We start from the raw sequence: 22,518 nt of genomic DNA on the forward strand, positions 1-22,518 counted from the left end.
TTCTTTGGATTTGTTGATCATTTTGGGGGTCTTCAAGAAGAAACTTTTGGACATTAGAGTAGGCCCATTCTTTTGGCTCTCTTAAAAAGTGAGTTTTTTTGGTGGCTTTTATCTCAGCAAGAAGACTGGTTGAACTTGGAGTCTTTCCTATATGACATCCAAACCTGAAATTCTTTCCAGATAGTTTGGTTTTACATATGAATCCTAAATTAAAACTTAGGGTGCAGTCACAGTGTCACTATTTCCAAGAGATGTTTCTACCTACTTTTTCTTCTCAGGAAAATTTTAAGCCTTCGACACTAGTTGTTAGGTGGGTGTTTGATGGAAATGGTCCTTTCTGCAGGGTTCTCCCCAAACATTCTGCCTTTCTCGTCCCATTTCTCTAACCTTCTGTTTGTTGGCTTTAGGACTCTGGGCACTTTACTGCTACTAATCAGGGATAAAGTGCATGTGTCCTCTCCCCTAAAACATAGCATGATTTGTTTATACCTGTTTAGCATATTTAATTTACCTTTAAAATTCTTGTAAAGTGGTATACCATATACCTAGGGCCTGTATAATAAATGCAATAGTGGGCCAGCTTTGCTGATTGCACCACCCACAGAGGTAGCCTTTCAAACCTGTCACAGGCCTGCCACTGCATTCCCTGCATGCACACTTTACTGCCATCTTAACTTGGCATTTCATACTACTTGCCAATACCTAAACTCTCCTTTTACTACACATAAGTCACTCATAAAGCAGGCGCTAGGTAGCCTTATTGGCAGGGAGCTGTGTAAGTAAAAGATAGAACATGTACCTTTATGTTTTGCATGTCCTGGTAGTGACAAACAGCCTATTTCATTTATCACTACTGTGAAGGCTGTTCCTCTCATAGGTTAGCATTGAGAATTCCTACATTCATTATTAAGTGGTAATTTCTGATCTGAAAGGAGTAATGTTGCACTGTTTGGTATATTTAGAATAGTAGTGAGAAATTCTGCTTACTGGTGTAGTTGGATTTTACATTACTAATTTAGAAATGCCACTTTTAGAAAGTGGGCATTTCTCTGTGTTTATAATTCTAAATTCTTTGCAGGCTGATTCCAGTCCATTTCTAGGGCTGAGTGACAGTTACACTTTGTCCATACTTTCCAGACAGCCACAACACAGGAAATGCTGGGTGTGACAGGAGATACATCCACATTCATCTACCTGGGAGAGGTTGTTTACACCTTAAATGTCAATAGGTTGTGTCCTGCCCTCACAAACAAGGGCTGTTTTACCCACTAATGATTTCTGGAGCCATGGACGGGTTGAAAGGGGCTTGTGCTCCACTTGAAAGGGTTCCTTTGAAGTCACTCCTTACATCAAAGACATATTTGAGTATACGCACAGGGCTCTGACCCGATGTTTTCAGAACACTTTTGGAACTGGGACTGAACTGCTGTCAGAAGGACTGCGACACTGCTCAAAGGCTCATCTGGACTGCTCTTCTGCTGTTGCCCTTCTGCTTGCTGCTTGCTGGGTGGCTTCCAGTACTCATTGGATTGCTTTTCTGTCTGTTGCCCTGCTGCAAACTGCTCCCTCACTCTGGAATACTAGGTTCTACAGACTGCACATTGCCATAGGACTGCTGTGTTACCATGAGGGAGAGACAATAGAGTCACTTGCTTTGTTGTGCTGACCTACAGCTCCTGAGCTGCAAGAAGGACAACCACTTTGCTAAAGAGACCCTGATGTTCTGGCTTGCCTGCCTACTGCACCTCTTGTGCCCCCAAGTGCTCTACTGGGACCGGTTAACCCAGAATTGGCTGTAGGACTCTGAGTCCGGCCACGCAAAAGGCATGCCACTAGTATATGGGGAGCGCTTCATACTGCATTCCTTCAAGGCAAGAGCGTGGGGAGCGATTTGCTGTTTCTCAGCGCATGTTGAGTGTTGTGCACTCTCTTGAACATCAGCGTGTGTCTGAACTCGGAAGACCAGCACTCCCTGTGCCCAGAGATCCCAAGCACTCTGTGTGTTCCTCCCATCACTGCTGCATCCTAGCGTTACACTGAAAGGACTGTATTAGAAAGCCACTGCAGCTCCCAAGTGAAGTGTTGCGTGGGAACCTAGAGCGAGTCTGGAAATTGAGGCTCTCCAGCCTGGCTCCATTCCCCAGATTAGGTCTCTGTGCACACGTTTGCTTAACATGAGGCTTCCCCAGCACAGGCCCCTGCTTTCCAGGCCCACTGATACCTCTACTGTACTCAGAACCGCAGTGACAGTGTGTGGTCACAAGCAGATGCCAAAGGAGGTCTCTCACACCTACAGTGTGACCACAAACTCTTTAATTATGGCAGCTGCCCTGAACCCTTGCAGGCAGCTGCACTTTGCCAATCTTGCTCGTGGGGGACCCAGCAAGGGCTCCCAGCTGATTCTACTACTGGTGCCTTCCCCTCACTGTTTAGCAGATAAAACCATACCTGGGGGCACTCTTTTGGCACTTCAGCATTTCAGACAGCCCAACCTCCTCTGTAAGTCGTCTCAGGAACCCTTAAACGTCTGTATTAAAGGAAATAGGTATGCAGTTTCTGCTATGCCCTACATTTGATTAATAAATTACCCCATAACCATGAGTGGGAATGAAGGCGCGCTACACCCTAGGTGTTTAGGATATTTGTTGATTTATGTGTTTTATCCACTATATGCTGCATTACATGTTACCTTAGGTTATGTTATACCTGGCACTGTTCAGGATACTGAGTAAGGTCGCAATATTTGCATAATGTACACAGTTAGCATGCTTCATCTATTTATGATGACATATGACTTCATAATGCTCCAGGCATGTATTTTCTAGTGGGTCAAATTTCATGCTCTAAATATCCACTGATAATGTGTTGTACGCCACTCGTGATTATTGTATTACTCAGGATAACAGGTGCCATCTTTTAGCAATTGTTTTATTTGCACAGTACTCATGATTTATGTTGTTTTGAGCCTAAGATATATAATCAAATCAAATCATTAACATTTATAAAGCGCGCCACTCACCCGTGCGGGTCTCAAGGCGCTAGGGGAAAAAAGGGGGGGTTAACGCTGCTCGAACAGCCAGGTCTTTATGAGTCTACGGAAAGCGGAGTGGTCCTGGGTGGTCCTGAGGCTGGTGGGGAGGGAGTTCCAGGAAGGAGAAAGATCTCCCACCCGCCGTGGAGCGGCGGATGCGAGGGACAGCAGCAAGTGCGAGGCCAGAGGAGCGCAGGTGGCGGGTGGGGACGTAGAAGCGGAGGCGTCTGTTGAGGTATTCCGGTCCCTTGTCGTGGAGGGCTTTGTGTGCGTGGGTGAGAAGTCGGAAGGTGATCCTTTTGCTGACTGGGAGCCAATGCAGGTGTCTCAGGTGTGCGGAGATGTGGCTGCTGCGGGGTACGTCTAGGATGAGGCGGGCCGAGGCGTTTTGAATGCGTGGCAGGCGATTTTGGAGTTTGGCTGTGGTCCCGGCGTAGAGGGTGTTGCCGTAGTCCAGGCGGCTCGTGACGAGGGCGTGGGTCACGGTTTTTCTGGTGTCGGCGGGGATCCAGCGGAAGATCTTACGGAGCATGCGGAGGGTGAGGAAGCAGGCGGAGGACACGGCGTTGACTTGCTTAGTCATGGTGAGAAGAGGGTCCAAGATGAAGCTGAGGTTGCGGGCGTGGTCTGTGGGGGTCGGTGCGGTGCCGAGGGCCGTGGGCCACCAGGAGTCGTCCCAGGCAGACAGGGTGTTGCCGAGGATGAGGACTTCAGTTTTTTCAGAGTTCAGCTTTAGGCAGCTGAGCCTCATCCAATCTGCGACGTCCTTCATACCCTCTTGTAGGTTGGTCTTGGCGCTGGCGGGGTCCTTGGTGAGGGAGAGTATAAGTTGGGTGTCGTCGGCGTAGGAGGTGAGGATGATGTCGTGCTTGCGTACGATGTTGGCGAGGGGGCTCATGTAGACATTGAAGAGTGTCGGGCTGAGTGATGAGCCTTGAGGTACACCGTAGATGATCTCAGTGGGTTCTGAGCGAAACGGAGGGAGGTAAACTCTTTGTGAACGGTTTGCGAGGAAGGAGGCGATCCAGTCCAGGCCCTGGCCTTGGATCCCGGTGGAGCAGAGGCGGGTGATTAGGGTGCGGTGACAGACGGTGTCAAAGGCAGCCGAGAGGTCGAGGAGAATGAGGGCGACTGTTTCACCGTTGTCCATCAGGGTTCTGATGTCGTCAGCGACTGAGATGAGGGCGGTTTCAGTGCTGTGGTTGGTTCGGAATCCGGTTTGTGAGGGGTCGAGCAGGTTGTTGTCTTCCAGGAAGGTGGTCAGCTGTTTGTTGACGGTCTTCTCTATTACTTTGGCTGGGAAAGGCAGAAGAGAGATGGGGCGGAAGTTTTTCAGGTCGCTCGGGTCAGCCGTAGGTTTCTTTAGTAGGGCGTTGACTTCGGCGTGTTTCCAGCATTCGGGGAAGGTAGCAGAAGAAAAAGAAGAGTTGATGACGGTCTGGAGGTGCGGGGCGATGATGTCGTCGGCTTTGTTAAAGATGAAGTGCGGGCAAGGGTCCGAAGGGGCGCCGGAGTGGATAGAGTTCATGATGGATTTGGTTTCTTCCGTGTTGATGTGGGTCCAGTTGTTGAGGGTGATGGCCGGGGGTGCGGGTTCGGTGGTGTTTGGTTGGGTCTGGTGTCCGAAGCTGTCATGGAGGTCGCTGATCTTGCGATGGAAGAAAGTGGCGAGGGATTCGCACAGATCCTGTGGGGGCGTGACGGCGTTGGCGTTGGCGCTGGTGTTGGAGAACTCCTTGACGATGCTGAAGAGTTCTCTGCTGTTGTGGCTGTTTTTGTCCAGTCTGCCGGTGAAGAAGTTCCTTTTGGCAGCGCGGATCAGGTGGTGGTGTTCGCGGGTAGCGTTCTTGAGGGCTTTCATGTTGTCAGCGGTGTGGTCCTTGCGCCAGGCTTTCTCAAGGGCGCGACAAGTTTTCTTTGATTCTTTGAGGGTGTCAGAGAACCAGAGAGGTTTTTTGGTGTTGGTCTGTCGATGTGTGCGTTTGTGGGGAGCAAGGTTGTCTGCGCAGTTGGAGATCCAGTTTGTGAGTTTGAGGGCTGCGTCGTTGGGGTCGGTGGTGAGGGTGGGTTGGTTGGCGGCTAGTGCGGAGAAGAGTTGCTCTTCAGGGATCTTGTTCCACTGTCGATGAGGGATGGGTTTAGTGCGGAGGTGGCGGGTCTCGCGTCGGAATGTGAAGTGGACGCAGCTGTGGTCGGTCCAGTGTAGGGCGGAGGTGTGGCTGAAGAAGACGTGTTTGCTGGCGGAGAAGATAGGGTCGAGCGTGTGTCCGGCGATGTGGGTGGCAGTGTTCACCAGTTGTTTGAGGATAGATAATATAGAAAATATAGAAAAATTCTTATATGATCATGTGTGTAGTCTCTTCTGTGGTGTATTTATTGTGTAACTGCTGTGAGTGTGTTGTGCAAATGCATTACACATTGCCACAGGGGATAAGCCTGACTGCTCTGTGCCAAGCTACCAGGGGGTGAGTACAGGTTATCTTTGGTGTGTAACTTACTTTTCCTGACTAGAGGTGTTGGAGGCCACCTCACTAAGGTGCTTACCCTAGCCAATCAGAAACCCCATTTCTAACAGTGTTGTTTATTTACTTTTATAAAACAAAGGGGTTTTATAGTTCCAGCCTTTGTGGAGGAAAGTGGGAAAGTGTAATCCACAACACTAAGTAGATGGGTGATACCCATATCGTAAGCCTATTTATCTTTAGCTTAGGAAATGCCAGGTAACTAGCAGGGAACATAAAAAAAGCAGTAGCAGCTTTTTAGACTGAAGCTTCAGAGTGTCCTTACAGGAGATTTGTAGGGCTGCCACGTGGTCCACACCACATACTTTTTTGTCTCATTACCATTTGATTTAGTTTTCTAGAATATGAGAGTTTTGTTTTTTCTGTATTGAAATCAGCTACGAAGTAATTGTTTGATTAAAGGTATCCTTTATGGCACAAAATAGTTGTGCATTAGAGCATATATTCTTTTGCTTTGTTAGATTTTCAAGAGCGGCACCTACCTACCACAAATCTCACGAGGGGGTAGGAGGGCTGGGGATGGGGGGTTGGGAGGGAATAGCAAATCATTTAAGAAAAAGACTTACCGCTTCCTGTTGCCGCCGCCATCCTCCCCTGCCACCTTGCTCACCCTCCTTGCCTGTTCTGGTGTCCCAGCGTTTGCTGGGACACCAGAAGAGGCTCCCCAGCAAACTGGCGCTGCCTACATTCTAAACGCAGTGTCAGGATTGGTCTGAGTGGCAGACACTGCCGCTCAGACAAAAGCCTGGGGTCTGCGCACTTTCTCCAGCCTGGCTGTGTATGCATCCGGATCGGAGAAACCTAGGGCCCATATTTATACTTTTTAGCGCAGCATTTGCGTATTTTTTTTACGCAAAAGCAGCACAAACTTCCAAATTACAATTGTATTTTGGAAGTTTGCACCGATTTTGCGTCAAGAAAATGATGCAAATATGGTGCTAAAAAAATATAAATATGGGCCTGTGTGTTTGGCCTACCTCAGATGGCCGGTCAAACACACATGTGCACTTAATGCACTCTCCCCTCCTCCCCCACCCCATCTCCTGTGGCCCCGCCCTACCACTTCCTGCACTGCTGTGACAGAAGCAGAAAAATAAAACAATAGAATCTATTGTTTTATTTTTCTGCTTCTGGCACAGCCGGTGGGGCGACGCTCCTTCCCCATAGTGAAGGAGCTGCCCCTGGTTTTCAATGTATTAGAGGTGTTGAAGTAGGACAGATGTAGGGTTAATTAACCAATTCCTTCCCTGTAACTTTCGTTCCGTGAAAATATAGGGAATTACTCGGAGATTTGGTGAGCTTCTCATCAAATTTCACATGCATTTGGATTTACCCTTCATTTTTCCCTCAATAGATTTCAGTGGGTTCAACTTTCTGAAATGTACCTGTGAGGTTTGTAGGGGGTTTGTGTGTTTGCCACAACTTAGAATCTTTTTCCACATTTTGCAACAGCCTATTTACACAATGTGATACCTATCCTATACAGTGTGTAATAGATTATTTAAATTAATGACCGACTTATTCACAGTGCTCTATGTCACAGACGTGTCTCTTAGCAATATAAATACAAGTTACTATTTCCCCAAGGTACTTACCAGGATTCAAATCACTTACACCCACAAAGATCTGAATTATTCACATTAATCAACCAAACTGTTCTGCCAGAAAAGTGCATTTCACAAAGATAAGTTTAAGTTGCATTTATTTTTCATTTAAGGTGTGGGCATTATGGGGCATATTTATACTCCATTTGCGCCGAATTTGCGTCGTTTTTTTCGACGCAAATTCGGCGCAAAACTAACGCCATATTTATACTTTGGCGTTAGACGCGTCTAGCGCCAAAGTATGAGGAAAGAGAGTCATTTTTTTGCGTGAACGCCTTCCTTGCGTTAATGAGATGCAAGGTAGGCGTTCCCGTCTAAAAAAATGACTGCGACGCAAATGCGTCGTATTTATACTCCCGGGCAAAAATCACGCCCGGGAGTGGGCGGGGCAAAAAACCCTGCATTTGCGCCGGATTTTAGCGCCTGGGTCAGGGCAGGCGTTAAGGGACCTGTGGGCTCAAAATGAGCCCACAGCTGCCCTCCCATGCCCCCAGGGACCCACCCTGCCACCCTTGCCCACCCCAGGAGGACAGCCAAGGATGGAGGGACCCATCCCAGGGACATTCAGGTAAGTTCAGGTAAGTATAATTTTGTATTTTTTTTTTTTTTTTTTTTTGGCATAGGGGGGCCTGATTTGGGCCCCCCTACATGCCTCAATGCCCAATGACCATGCCCAGGGGACATAAGTCCCCTGGGCATGGCCATTGGGCAAGGGGGCATGACTCCTGTCTTTACTAAGACAGGAGTCATGTAAATGGCGTCTGGGCGTCGTTAAAAATGGCGCAAATCGGGTGGAGGCGATTTTTTGACGTCAACCTGACTTGCACCATTTTAAGACGCCCTAATGCCATTTTCCCCAACGCCGGCGCTGCCTGGTGTACGTGTTTTTTTTCCACGCACACCAGGCAGCGCCGGTCTGCTAGCGCCGGCTAACGCCATTCAATAAATACGGCGCCCGCATGGCGCTTCATAATGGCGTTAGCCGGCGCAAAACTTTTTGACACTAAACTGCGTTAGCGCAGTTTAGCGTCAAAAAGTATAAATACGGGCCTATATGTTGGATACAGTTACCTGTAAGTCAACAAAATAGCTACTGAATATTTTGCTCTTTTTGCAACACAAAAGGATGATGGGTGCAGTGGTGAAAGTTTTCAAACACTCATACCCAGTCACAGATGCGGGTTAAATCTATTGTTCTTTTGCTCACCATGCCACCCCAGTTTACACGCAGCCATATGCAAATCAGCCTTGACCCTGCTCCCCATTGGAACAATCTAGCTTGGCCTGCCAGGCCAGGTCCTCCCTGGACTGGAGACAAGCATCATGGGACCAGTTTTGGGGTAGCACCCCTCATCACCCAGGCTAGTTGAATCCAGTAGAACGGCAAGAAAGGGACTCATGTCTGTTCATACCCTGGACAGCTCACGGCGACTTTAGTAACACAAAAAGAAGACGGATACAGTGTTGAAACTTTTCAAACAATTACCCCTAGTCTCAGATGTATGTTAAATCCATTGTTCTTTTGCTCACCATGCCACCCCAGTTTGCACCCAACCAAATGCAAATCAGTCTTGACCCTGCTCTCATAGGGACAGCCCAGCCCGAACTGCCAAGCCAGGTGCTCCCTGGACTGCAGACAAGCATACAAGGACCAGTTTTGGGGTATCACCCTTTATCAACCAGGCTAGCTTGAATCCAGTAGCACAGCAAGCAAGGGACCTACGTCTGGGTATACCCTGGACAACATACATCTACTTTAGCAAACCAAAAGAATGATAGATGGAGTGTTAATACGTTTTGAACACTCACCCCCCAGTAACAGATGTGGGTTAAATCCATCATTCCTTTGTTCACCACATCACCCCACCCTTTGCACTTAGTCATATGCAAATCAGAGTTGACCCTGCTCATCAAGGAAACAGTCCAACCCGAACTGCAAGGCCAGGTTTTTCCTTGGACCGAAGACAAGCACACTGGGTCTGGTTTCGGGGTATCATGACTCATAACCCAGCCTAGCTTGAATCCAGTAGCACAGCAAGCAAGGGACCCACATGTGCACATACCCTGACAAACATATGGCAACCTTAGCAACATAAAAGGAGGATGGACAGAGCACTTAACTTTTTTAACACTCGCCCCCAGTCACAGATGTGGATTATATCCATCCTTCTGTTGCTTACCATGCCACTCTAGCTTGCACCCAGAAATATGCAAATCAGTCCTGATCTTTCTCCCCGTGGGAACAGTTCAGCCTGAATTGCCAGGCCAGGGTCTCCCTGGACAAGAAACAAGCAGTCTAGAACCAGTTTCGGAGTATCATCCCTCATTAGCCTGGCTAGCTTGAATCCAGTGGCACAGCAAGCAAGGTACCCATGTCAGGGCATACCCTGGCCAACTTACGGCAACTTTAGCAACACAAAAGGATGATGGACAGAGTGTTGAAACTTTTCAAACACTCACCCCTGATGGACAGAGTGTTGAAACTTTTCAAACACTCACCCCTAGTGACAGATATGGATTAAATCCATTGTTCTTTTGCTCCCCGTGCCACCCCAGTATACACCAAGCCATTTGCAAATCAGCCTTGACCCTGCTCCCCATTGGGACAATCCAGACCAACCTGCCAGGTCCTCTCTGGACTGGAGACAAGCATCCTGGGGCCAGTTTTGGAGTAGTACCACTCATCAGCCAGTCTACCTTGAATCCAGTGGCACGGCAAGCAAGGGACTCATGTCTGTGCATATCCTGGACAACTCACAGTGACATTAGCAACACAAAAAGAAGATGGATGTAGTGTTGAACAATCGCCCCCAGTCACAGTTGTGCGTTTAATCCATTGTTCTTTTGCTCACGATACCACCCCAGTTTGTACCCAGCCATATGCAAATCAGTCTTGACCCTGCTCCCCATAGGAACAGTCCAGCCTGAACTACCAAGCCAGGTGCTCCCTGGACCGCAGACAAGCTTTCTAGGACCAGTTTTTGGGTATAACTCCTTATCAACCAGGCTGTCTTAAATCCAGTGGCACAGCTAGCAAAAGACCAATGTCTGGGTATACCCTGGCCAACATATGGCTACTTTAGCAAACCAAAAGGATGATAGATGGAGTGCTAACACTTTTCGGACACTCACCCCCCAGTAACAGATGTGGGTTAAATTCATCATTCTTTTGCTCACCACGTCACGCCTGTTTGCACACAGTCATATGCAAATCAGCGTTCACCCTGATCATTATGGGAACATTCCAGCCCGAACTGCCAGGCCAGGTTCTTCTTGGACAGGAGACAAGCACACTGGGACCAGTTTCAGGGTATCACCCCTCATCAGCCATGCTAGCTTCAATACAGTAGCACAGCAAGCAAGGGACCCACATCTGCACATACCATGGTCAACTTATGGCAACTTTAGCAACACAAAAGGATGGCGGACAGACTGCTTAACTTTTCGAACACTCACCCCCAGTCACAGATGTGGATTATATAGCTCCTTTTGTAGCTCACCATGCCATTCTTGTTTGCATCCAGCCATATGCAAATCAGTCTTGATCTTGCTCCTCATGAGAACATTCAGCCTGAACTGTGAAGCCAGGACTTCACTGGACCAGAGACAAGCAACCTGGGACAAGTTTCAGAATATCACCTCTTATTAGCCTGACAAGCTTGAATACAGTGGCACAGCAAGCAAGGGACCCACGTCTGGGTATACCCTTCCCACTTAGGGCAACTTTAGCAACACAAAAGGATGATGGATGGGGTGTTGAACAATGCAAACACTCACCCCCAGTCACAGATCTGGGTTAAATCCACTGTTCTTTTGCTCACCATGTCACCCCAGTTTGCAACCTGCCATATGCAAATCAGTCTTGACCCTGCTCACCATGGGAACCGTCCAGCCCCAACTGCCAGGCTAGGTCCTCCCTGGACTGGAGATAGGCATCCTGGGACTGGTTAAGTGGTACTACCCCTCATCAGCCAGGGTAGCTTGAAGCCAGTGGCAGAGCAAACAAGGTAACCTTGACAATTTGTTTTTTTTATATATCCTGTATACAATACTGAAGGCAAGCATGTACTGGCCTATACTCACTCGATTGAAATCCATTCATAGAAAAGGTACTGTAAACATTAGTACAAGGGTCAGAGTTAGACACATGGGGCTACATGTAGCAACTTTCAGATTTGTGACCCGCAAATTGCGAGTCAGGGTGACTCACAATTTGTGAGTCGCAAATCCGAATGTTGGATGGTGTCCCTGACACCATCTGCGATTTGCAAGGGGGTCGCAAATGCCCACCTCATGAATAATCATGAGGTGGGTCGCAATTTGCGACCCCGTTGCGAATGGCAGCCCTCACAGAGATGGTGGCCTACTGCAGACAGCAGACCACCCTGTCTGTGACTGCTTTTCAATAAAGCAGTTTTTTTTTTTTGTAATACAGCCTGTTTTCCTTAAAACGTTTTGTTTCATGTTTTCAGAGCAGGCAGTGGTCCTTAGGACCACTGCCTGCTCTGAAAAAATGTTTACAGTGCCATTCACAACGGGGAAGGGGTCCCAGTGGGACCCCTTCACTTTTGCGAATGGGTTACCACCCATTTGAAATGGGTGCAAAATGCAATTGGTTTGCGACCACGTTCGTGGTTACAAACCAATCCTACATTGCACTGCGACTCACAATTAGGAAGGGAACACCCGTTCCTAATTGCGAGTCACAAACCTGTTTTCGCAAAACGGGGTTTGTACATTGCAATGTGCTTTTTGCACGTTGCAAACAGCAAACTTCGCTGTTTGCGATGTGCAAAAAGCTTACTACATGTGGCCCATGGAGTGGTTGCTGTAGGGGGTGCTAAACCATGGGGTTACGATTTTGATCCTGAAGGCATCGTAAGGTAAGTAGGGATGCATTGAATGACCTGGCATAATGAGAGTATTAACAAATAAATAACTTACTCAACCAATTTAAGAATATTAACAAATAAAAAGAATTCATTCAACCATGACATAAGAAGGTCGGTTCCACTAAATTTAGGTAAATGTATTAGTGTGATGAAATATAATTGAGGCATACATAATATTTCTCCTAGTAAGAATAATTAATGCTGATCAATTTACAGTATTTACAATTGTTCTAATGAACCTGATTTATAGGCAGTTTGTGTATTATAAATAATCATACAGTAAAATACCAATCATAGTTGTGTGTACTGATTTTGGGTATGCAGGGCGGGGCACCATATAAACTATCTTTGAGTAAGAGATTCTCTAACAGGTCTGTTTCACTGTAAACACTCCCTCTCACTCAAGCGGAACTCATTGAGGGTGGGGTGTCAGACACCTCCTAGTTCTTCTTTTCTCTGAAAAGGATGTATTCACCTTTAGGGGCTTTGGGAATATCTTGGGTGTGACCGTAATAAAGTTGGTGTAAGACTACATGGGAATCCTGAAATGTGTGGCTCTGACTCTAATAATATGGTGCAGTCATTGAGCACCAAAGTCATGATGAGGGGCAGTGTTACGAGTAGCAACAGTGTCAAGGAATGGCAGCCTATAGTATAAATGCATATTTTTCAGAAGCTCTGTATCTGTCTGCATACACAGTAGAAAAACCTGCACAAAGCACAATAAAACTCAACAACCAATTCCAAATTAAAGAGAACATATGTATGTGTAAAATAAGGCCAACAAGACAAAAATTCCAATAAGGGGAACTAGAGATTTGAATTTTTAAAGATTTAAGTGGAAAGGTCAAAGAGACAATGATAGTCAATGGAAGAGGTAGACCAGGAGAAAGGGACCTAGATGCGATTGGAGACTAACCGCAATGGAGCACTGGTTGGATACACCAATTTAATTGGTCCTGGTGTAAAGTTTAGACATCAAAAAGTTTCTAAGCTCCACTTTAGAAAGGGAATTTAAATCTTTTTTAAGAAAAGCATCAGAATACTAACTGTCAGTGAAGAAAAGGACTTTGTCACTTTTTGAGAAGAAGAATCCTATCTGTGCAGGCCCCGCTGAAATTGTAGCCACAGCCGTATAACTGAAAGCTGGCTTCTTTAAGCAGGTTACTGGAGCTATAGTGCATTTGAGATTTCTCTGTGAAAGTTTTGCACATTGGGTTTTAGAAATTTTTGATGGAGATGCTGGGTGCCTTGTGAGCGATGAATATGAAATTCAATCCAACACAGTGGAACTGTTGTTTGTATACTTTTTCCCACGAGAACCTCTGAACTTATGGAAGAAAAGTTTTCAAAGGTTTCTAAACATTCTTCTGGTGCCCAAACAACCACAAAATTACACTTCCAAAGCCCTCAGGAGAGGGAACTTAGAGACTCTCATAGTGTCAGGCAGAGGCTAACAGCAAAGTCCAGTCGAGGTTGAATCACTATTGCTCAGCTACGCAGTTCCAGGAAAAGGCCTCCTGCAGCTTGTTGTGCCCCTTTAGCCACACAAGAGGTCAGCCAACCACCACCTGGAGTCTGGTTCTTTGTCCTCAGTAAAAGAAGGAGCAGGTCCACTTCCTATGGGGGCTCCTCTCAGGTCACAGATAGCACATCCGGTCCTCTTCTGCTCCTCAGCAGGTCAAGACAGTCTTCTGCAGTGGGTTACTGGGAATGCCACATTTATGTCTGCCACCAGCATGTGGGTGGGGATGACTTGTGAGTACTCCCTAACCAATGGGGTAAAAGGTGTAATCCTGGCGCTTTGCAGTAGTTCCTGTTTGTCTTGCTGTCCCACAGTGTCTCCAACTCTTAAAATTCAAGATGGGGAAAGCCTTCTCCCCTTGTGCGGAGATTGTGTCCCAACCCAGAGGTGTGGCCATGCTAGTGAGCAGTCCCCTTCTTCGTGTTCACTCAAAATCAGATCTGGGGGGCAGCTTTCCTCCCACTGACTTTGGTTCAAGATGACTAGGGGAACAAAGGTTGAGACCTTTCCAGGCATTCCCTAATATTTGTTTGAGACAAATTCCTGGATCCACTTCAGCTGGTCTTACTGCCATGGGGAGAAAACACCTTCGCACTCCCAGGCCATTGTATCTGCTCTGGAAGCAGTTTTCACACCTCTTCCACACCTACTTCAGGCCAAAGGCTGGCTCAGCAGTTGCTCACTAGTTAATGCAAATTAGACTCCAGCTGCTTCAGACAGGATAAATGTTACTTTCTAAAAGATTAATTTCCAATATATCTAATAAAAATTTGACTTTGCCATTAGATTGCCTTTTTATTAAATATGAAAGAAGTGTTTGAATAGAGTTTGTAGCTGGTACCAGTCAAAAGTTATAGAGTTATAGTATACTTTGAATTTTCCTATGTACCAGTTACGGTCTGACAAGTTACAATCTTGCTTTGGATCTAGTCACCTGGGGAACATGCCCCAACCAATGTCACACATGTTCTGCTATCAATATTACCTTATGAGAAGCAAGATGTACTTAGGGGTGACATTTAATATTTCAAATCAGATGTTCCTGTCTGTCAAAAGGATGGTTTTGAGAGGACTGCGCAGTAGAGTTCAAGCTGTTTCTGTAGGGCTACACAGATACGTCTCAGGCCTTGTATTTAGTGCCACTATAGTAGATGCCACAGCGGGTGCTGCAGTCCACAAGTGACATTTAATTTTCCATGCCATGGGTGTATTTTTGCTCCCTACAATATGGTCCTATAGGAAAGTAAAATATGCCACTATCAATCGTATTCAAGTCAGGTTTTAGGGGTCTGAGCCCCTACACTTGGCACTGGAGAGCAGAGTCTCACTTGTAGAGTTCAAGATTGCCAGAGTGGAATTCCAAAATAAAACCTGAGATGGCTGCCTAAAAAAACTAATCCCTTTGCAGCACTTTAGATCTATAAAGCACCTATTTCCATGTGCCTATTGATCCAAACAGTCAGAGGTTTCTTTGGTTTGCGATCAATAAGGACAATTTTCAGGCCAAGTCCCTTCTATTTCCCCTTGACATAACCTAAGGTATTCACAAATGTATTAGCACTAGTAGTTGCAGCTTTACACTTAAAAAAGTTGTTTCTTCTTGTTTAAAGGTTGATGTATATGTAAAGAAAGTCTGCAGATGTATACAGTTGCTGGGGCACCTACTGACCTTTCAGAAGTCCCAGCTACATCCAGCCAACAAACACTCTTCATCAGAGCCCTGTTTCATACTGAAATGTCAAGTGTTTCTTCTGGGGGCAAGGAAATTGAACCTTCAAGCACAGTAATCATATATATTGCTTCTTCAGTGAGAATCAGCACAATATTGATTGAAGGTGAAGAATTTGATGGTGCAACTACATCGGTCATGCTGTCTGCTCACCACCATTTGAAACCTGTGATCCAACATGTGTTGGAAGGCTCAACCCAAGCACCTCAGAAATAAAAAGAGATAATTCTATTTTAACCAAACGTTGTTCAGAAGCTATAGTTGTGGTGATTGCCAAAAATCCTGACATATTTGGTTCATATGCAGAATCAAGTGACAAAAATGTATGTAAATTGGCAGGGAAGAAAAAAAAGAAAAATACAATCCAAATTATTCTAGTGGATATTTTCTTGATTGGAAAGCAATCTAATGTCCTTAAAAGTGATGTGCATTCCGGGGAGGAGATGTTTCCATGTCAAATGTTTAAGTCAGAATTATTCCATCCTTGTGATCTTTCACATCAGTCAAGAGGCTTTTCAGTATATAGTAAACCACTTTGGTTACTTTCATTACACCTCTTCTTTGCTAACTACCTTCTTCCTCAATTATGCATGGAAACCTGCTGCCTGATCAATTGGGAGATGATGCGGTGGGAATTCTATGGCCAATAGAGATACCATATGTTTTTTCCTTAATCCATAATTCCCTTTCCATATGGTAAGAGTTATAATGATTTTGAAAGTCCTCTTCTGGCCTTGGATGCCTTGGTTTCCGTCTCTAACTTAGACATAGGTGGATCAGCATTTTGCTCTGGCTTTACAGTTTCCTCATCAGTGGTTTCTGGTATTATCTGTGAACCATTTTTTACAGCTGCATCTAACAGCCTGGACATTGAGAGACTTGAGCTTCAGCACTTAGGCTGTTTTAGGAAATTGGTTTTGAGCTTCCACAAAATCTTCCAACCTAGATTCATATGCAAAATACTGTGGGAATATTGAAAGGTGTTTTTAAGCTACGTGTATGTATGCAGCCATTTGTAATCCTTTCCAAATGTTTGAATTGTCTAGAGATAGTTTATTAACAGGATTGGCTCCTTCTACTCTGGGAGATCAGTAGGCTGTAATTTGAGGATTCCCAGAACCGAGCAGGAATATGTCAAAGATAATTCGTTCAACAGTTATAATTCTGAAAAGCTTACAATTAATAACACTGATAGTTCAAAATTATTTGACTTCTTTGGATTTGTTGATCATTTTGGGGGTCTTCAAGAAGAAACTTTTGGACATTAGAGTAGGCCCATTCTTTTGGCTCTCTTAAAAAGTGAGTTTTTTTGGTGGCTTTTATCTCAGCAAGAAGACTGGTTGAACTTGGAGTCTTTCCTATATGACATCCAAACCTGAAATTCTTTCCAGATAGTTTGGTTTTACATATGAATCCTAAATTAAAACTTAGGGTGCAGTCACAGTGTCACTATTTCCAAGAGATGTTTCTACCTACTTTTTCTTCTCAGGAAAATTTTAAGCCTTCGACACTAGTTGTTAGGTGGGTGTTTGATGGAAATGGTCCTTTCTGCAGGGTTCTCCCCAAACATTCTGCCTTTCTCGTCCCATTTCTCTAACCTTCTGTTTGTTGGCTTTAGGACTCTGGGCACTTTACTGCTACTAATCAGGGATAAAGTGCATGTGTCCTCTCCCCTAAAACATAGCATGATTTGTTTATACCTGTTTAGCATATTTAATTTACCTTTAAAATTCTTGTAAAGTGGTATACCATATACCTAGGGCCTGTATAATAAATGCAATAGTGGGCCAGCTTTGCTGATTGCACCACCCACAGAGGTAGCCTTTCAAACCTGTCACAGGCCTGCCACTGCATTCCCTGCATGCACACTTTACTGCCACCTTAACTTGGCATTTCATACTACTTGCCAATACCTAAACTCTCCTTTTACTACACATAAGTCACTCATAAAGCAGGCGCTAGGTAGCCTTATTGGCAGGGAGCTGTGTAAGTAAAAGATAGAACATGTACCTTTATGTTTTGCATGTCCTGGTAGTGACAAACAGCCTATTTCATTTATCACTACTGTGAAGGCTGTTCCTCTCATAGGTTAGCATTGAGAATTCCTACATTCATTATTAAGTGGTAATTTCTGATCTGAAAGGAGTAATGTTGCACTGTTTGGTATATTTAGAATAGTAGTGAGAAATTCTGCTTACTGGTGTAGTTGGATTTTACATTACTAATTTAGAAATGCCACTTTTAGAAAGTGGGCATTTCTCTGTGTTTATAATTCTAAATTCTTTGCAGGCTGATTCCAGTCCATTTCTAGGGCTGAGTGACAGTTACACTTTGTCCATACTTTCCAGACAGCCACAACACAGGAAATGCTGGGTGTGACAGGAGATACATCCACATTCATCTACCTGGGAGAGGTTGTTTACACCTTAAATGTCAATAGGTTGTGTCCTGCCCTCACAAACAAGGGCTGTTTTACCCACTAATGATTTCTGGAGCCATGGACGGGTTGAAAGGGGCTTGTGCTCCACTTGAAAGGGTTCCTTTGAAGTCACTCCTTACATCAAAGACATATTTGAGTATACGCACAGGGCTCTGACCCGATGTTTTCAGAACACTTTTGGAACTGGGACTGAACTGCTGTCAGAAGGACTGCGACACTGCTCAAAGGCTCATCTGGACTGCTCTTCTGCTGTTGCCCTTCTGCTTGCTGCTTGCTGGGTGGCTTCCAGTACTCATTGGATTGCTTTTCTGTCTGTTGCCCTGCTGCAAACTGCTCCCTCACTCTGGAATACTAGGTTCTACAGACTGCACATTGCCATAGGACTGCTGTGTTACCATGAGGGAGAGACAATAGAGTCACTTGCTTTGTTGTGCTGACCTACAGCTCCTGAGCTGCAAGAAGGACAACCACTTTGCTAAAGAGACCCTGATGTTCTGGCTTGCCTGCCTACTGCACCTCTTGTGCCCCCAAGTGTTCTACTGGGACCGGTTAACCCAGAATTGGCTGTAGGACTCTGAGTCCGGCCACGCAAAAGGCATGCCACTAGTATATGGGGAGCGCTTCATACTGCATTCCTTCAAGGCAAGAGCGTGGGGAGCGATTTGCTGTTTCTCAGCGCATGTTGAGTGTTGTGCACTCTCTTGAACATCAGCGTGTGTCTGAACTCGGAAGACCAGCACTCCCTGTGCCCAGAGATCCCAAGCACTCTGTGTGTTCCTCCCATCACTGCTGCATCCTAGCGTTACACTGAAAGGACTGTATTAGAAAGCCACTGCAGCTCCCAAGTGAAGTGTTGCGTGGGAACCTAGAGCGAGTCTGGAAATTGAGGCTCTCCAGCCTGGCTCCATTCCCCAGATTAGGTCTCTGTGCACGCGTTTGCTTAACATGAGGCTTCCCCAGCACAGGCCCCTGCTTTCCAGGCCCACTGATACCTCTACTGTACTCAGAACCGCAGTGACAGTGTGTGGTCACAAGCAGATGCCAAAGGAGGTCTCTCACACCTACAGTGTGACCACAAACTCTTTAATTATGGCAGCTGCCCTGAACCCTTGCAGGCAGCTGCACTTTGCCAATCTTGCTCGTGTGGGACCCAGCAAGGGCTCCCAGCTGATTCTACTACTGGTGCCTTCCCCTCACTGTTTAGCAGATAAAACCATACCTGGGGGCACTCTTTTGGCACTTCAGCATTTCAGACAGCCCAACCTCCTCTGTAAGTCGTCTCAGGAATCCTTAAACGTCTGTATTAAAGGAAATAGGTATGCAGTTTCTGCTATGCCCTACATTTGATTAATAAATTACCCCATAACCATGAGTGGGAATGAAGGCGCGCTACACCCTAGGTGTTTAGGATATTTGTTGATTTATGTGTTTTATCCACTATATGCTGCATTACATGTTACCTTAGGTTATGTTATACCTGGCACTGTTCAGGATACTGAGTAAGGTCGCAATATTTGCATAATGTACACAGTTAGCATGCTTCATCTATTTATGATGACATATGACTTCATAATGCTCCAGGCATGTATTTTCTAGTGGGTCAAATTTCATGCTCTAAATATCCACTGATAATGTGTTGTACGCCACTCGTGATTATTGTATTACTCAGGATAACAGGTGCCATCTTTTAGCAATTGTTTTATTTGCACAGTACTCATGATTTATGTTGTTTTGAGCCTAAGATATATAATCAAATCAAATCATTAACATTTATAAAGCGCGCCACTCACCCGTGCGGGTCTCAAGGCACTAGGGGAAAAAAGGGGGTGTTAACGCTGCTCGAACAGCCAGGTCTTTATGAATCTACGGAAAGCGGAGTGGTCCTGGGTGGTCCTGAGGCTGGTGGGGAGGGAGTTCCAGGTCTTGGCCGCCAGGAAGGAGAAAGATCTCCCACCCGCCGTGGAGCGGCGGATGCGAGGGACAGCAGCAAGTGCGAGGCCAGAGGAGCGCAGGTGGCGGGTGGGGACGTAGAAGCTGAGGCGTCTGTTGAGGTATTCCGGTCCCTTGTCGTGGAGGGCTTTGTGTGCGTGGGTGAGAAGTCGGAAGGTGATCCTTTTGCTGACTGGGAGCCAATGCAGGTGTCTCAGGTGTGCGGAGATGTGGCTGCTGCGGGGTACGTCTAGGATGAGGCGGGCCGAGGCGTTTTGAATGCGTGGCAGGCGATTTTGGAGTTTGGCTGTGGTCCCGGCGTAGAGGGTGTTGCCGTAGTCCAGGCGGCTCGTGACGAGGGCGTGGGTCACGGTTTTTCTGGTGTCGGCGGGGATCCAGCGGAAGATCTTACGGAGCATGCGGAGGGTGAGGAAGCAGGCGGAGGACACGGCATTGACTTGCTTAGTCATGGTGAGAAGAGGGTCCAAGATGAAGCCGAGGTTGCGGGCGTGGTCTGTGGGGGTCGGTGCGGTGCCGAGGGCCGTGGGCCACCAGGAGTCGTCCCAGGCGGACAGGGTGTTGCCGAGGATGAGGACTTCAGTTTTTTCAGAGTTCAGCTTTAGGCGGCTGAGCCTCATCCAATCTGCGACGTCCTTCATACCCTCTTGTAGGTTGGTCTTGGCGCTGGCGGGGTCCTTGGTGAGGGAGAGTATAAGTTGGGTGTCGCCGGCGTAGGAGGTGAGGATGATGTCGTGCTTGCGTACGATGTTGGCGAGGGGGCTCATGTAGACATTGAAGAGTGTCGGGCTGAGTGATGAGCCTTGAGGTACGCCGTAGATGATCTCAGTGGGTTCTGAGCGAAACGGAGGGAGGTAAACTCTTTGTGAACGGTTTGCGAGGAAGGAGGCGATCCAGTCCAGGCCCTGGCCTTGGATCCCGGTGGAGCAGAGGCGGGTGATTAGGGTGCGGTGACAGACGGTGTCAAAGGCAGCCGAGAGGTCGAGGAGAATGAGGGCGACTGTTTCACCGTTGTCCATCAGGGTTCTGATGTCGTCTGTGACTGAGATGAGGGCGGTTTCAGTGCTGTGGTTGGTTCGGAATCCGGTTTGTGAGGGGTCGAGCAGGTTGTTGTCTTCCAGGAAGGTGGTCAGCTGTTTGTTGACGGTCTTCTCTATTACTTTGGCTGGGAAAGGCAGAAGAGAGATGGGGCGGAAGTTTTTCAGGTCGCTCGGGTCAGCCGTAGGTTTCTTTAGTAGGGCGTTGACTTCGGCGTGTTTCCAGCATTCGGGGAAGGTAGCAGAAGAAAAAGAAGAGTTGATGACGGTCTGGAGGTGCGGGGCGATGATGTCGTCGGCTTTGTTAAAGATGAAGTGCGGGCAAGGGTCCGAAGGGGCGCCGGAGTGGATAGAGTTCATGATGGATTTGGTTTCTTCCGTGTTGATGTGGGTCCAGTTGTTGAGGGTGATGGCCGGGGGTGCGGGTTCGGTGGTGTTTGGTTGGGTCTGGTGTCCGAAGCTGTCATGGAGGTCGCTGATCTTGCGATGGAAGAAAGTGGCGAGGGATTCGCACAGATCCTGTGAGGGCGTGACGGCGTTGGCGTTGGCGCTGGTGTTGGAGAACTCCTTGACGATGCTGAAGAGTTCTCTGCTGTTGTGGCTGTTTTTGTCCAGTCTGCCGGTGAAGAAGTTCCTTTTGGCAGCGTGGATCAGGTGGTGGTGTTCGCGGGTAGCGTTCTTGAGGGCTTTCATGTTGTCAGCGGTGTGGTCCTTGCGCCAGGCTTTCTCAAGGGCGCGACAAGTTTTCTTTGATTCTTTGAGGGTGTCAGAGAACCAGAGAGGTTTTTTGGTGTTGGTCTGTCGATGTGTGCGTTTGTGGGGAGCAAGGTTGTCTGCGCAGTTGGAGATCCAGTTTGTGAGTTTGAGGGCTGCGTCGTTGGGGTCGGTGGTGAGGGTGGGTTGGTTGGCGGCTAGTGCGGAGAAGAGTTGCTCTTCAGGGATCTTGTTCCACTGTCGATGAGGGATGGGTTGAGTGCGGAGGTGGCGGGTCTCGCGTCGGAATGTGAAGTGGACGCAGCTGTGGTCGGTCCAGTGTAGGGCGGAGGTGTGGCTGAAGAAGACGTGTTTGCTGGCGGAGAAGATAGGGTCGAGCGTGTGTCCGGCGATGTGGGTGGCAGTGTTCACCAGTTGTTTGAGGATAGATAATATAGAAAATATAGAAAAATTCTTATATGATCATGTGTGTAGTCTCTTCTGTGGTGTATTTATTGTGTAACTGCTGTGAGTGTGTTGTGCAAATGCATTACACATTGCCACAGGGGATAAGCCTGACTGCTCTGTGCCAAGCTACCAGGGGGTGAGTACAGGTTATCTTTGGTGTGTAACTTACTTTTCCTGACTAGAGGTGTTGGAGGCCACCTCACTAAGGTGCTTACCCTAGCCAATCAGAAACCCCATTTCTAACAGTGTTGTTTATTTACTTTTATAAAACAAAGGGGTTTTATAGTCCCAGCCTTTGTGGAGGAAAGTGGGAAAGTGTAATCCACAACACTAAGTAGATGGGTGATACCCATATCGTAAGCCTATTTATCTTTAGCTTAGGAAATGCCAGGTAACTAGCAGGGAACATAAAAAAAGCAGTAGCAGCTTTTTAGACTGAAGCTTCAGAGTGTCCTTACAGGAGATTTGTAGGGCTGCCACGTGGTCCACACCACATACTTTTTTGTCTCATTACCATTTGATTTAGTTTTCTAGAATATGAGAGTTTTGTTTTTTCTGTATTGAAATCAGCTACGAAGTAATTGTTTGATTAAAGGTATCCTTTATGGCACAAAATAGTTGTGCATTAGA

This window comes from Pleurodeles waltl, chromosome 5 (assembly GCF_031143425.1).
Source record: "Pleurodeles waltl isolate 20211129_DDA chromosome 5, aPleWal1.hap1.20221129, whole genome shotgun sequence".
In the NCBI taxonomy this organism is placed as follows: domain Eukaryota; kingdom Metazoa; phylum Chordata; class Amphibia; order Caudata; family Salamandridae; genus Pleurodeles; species Pleurodeles waltl.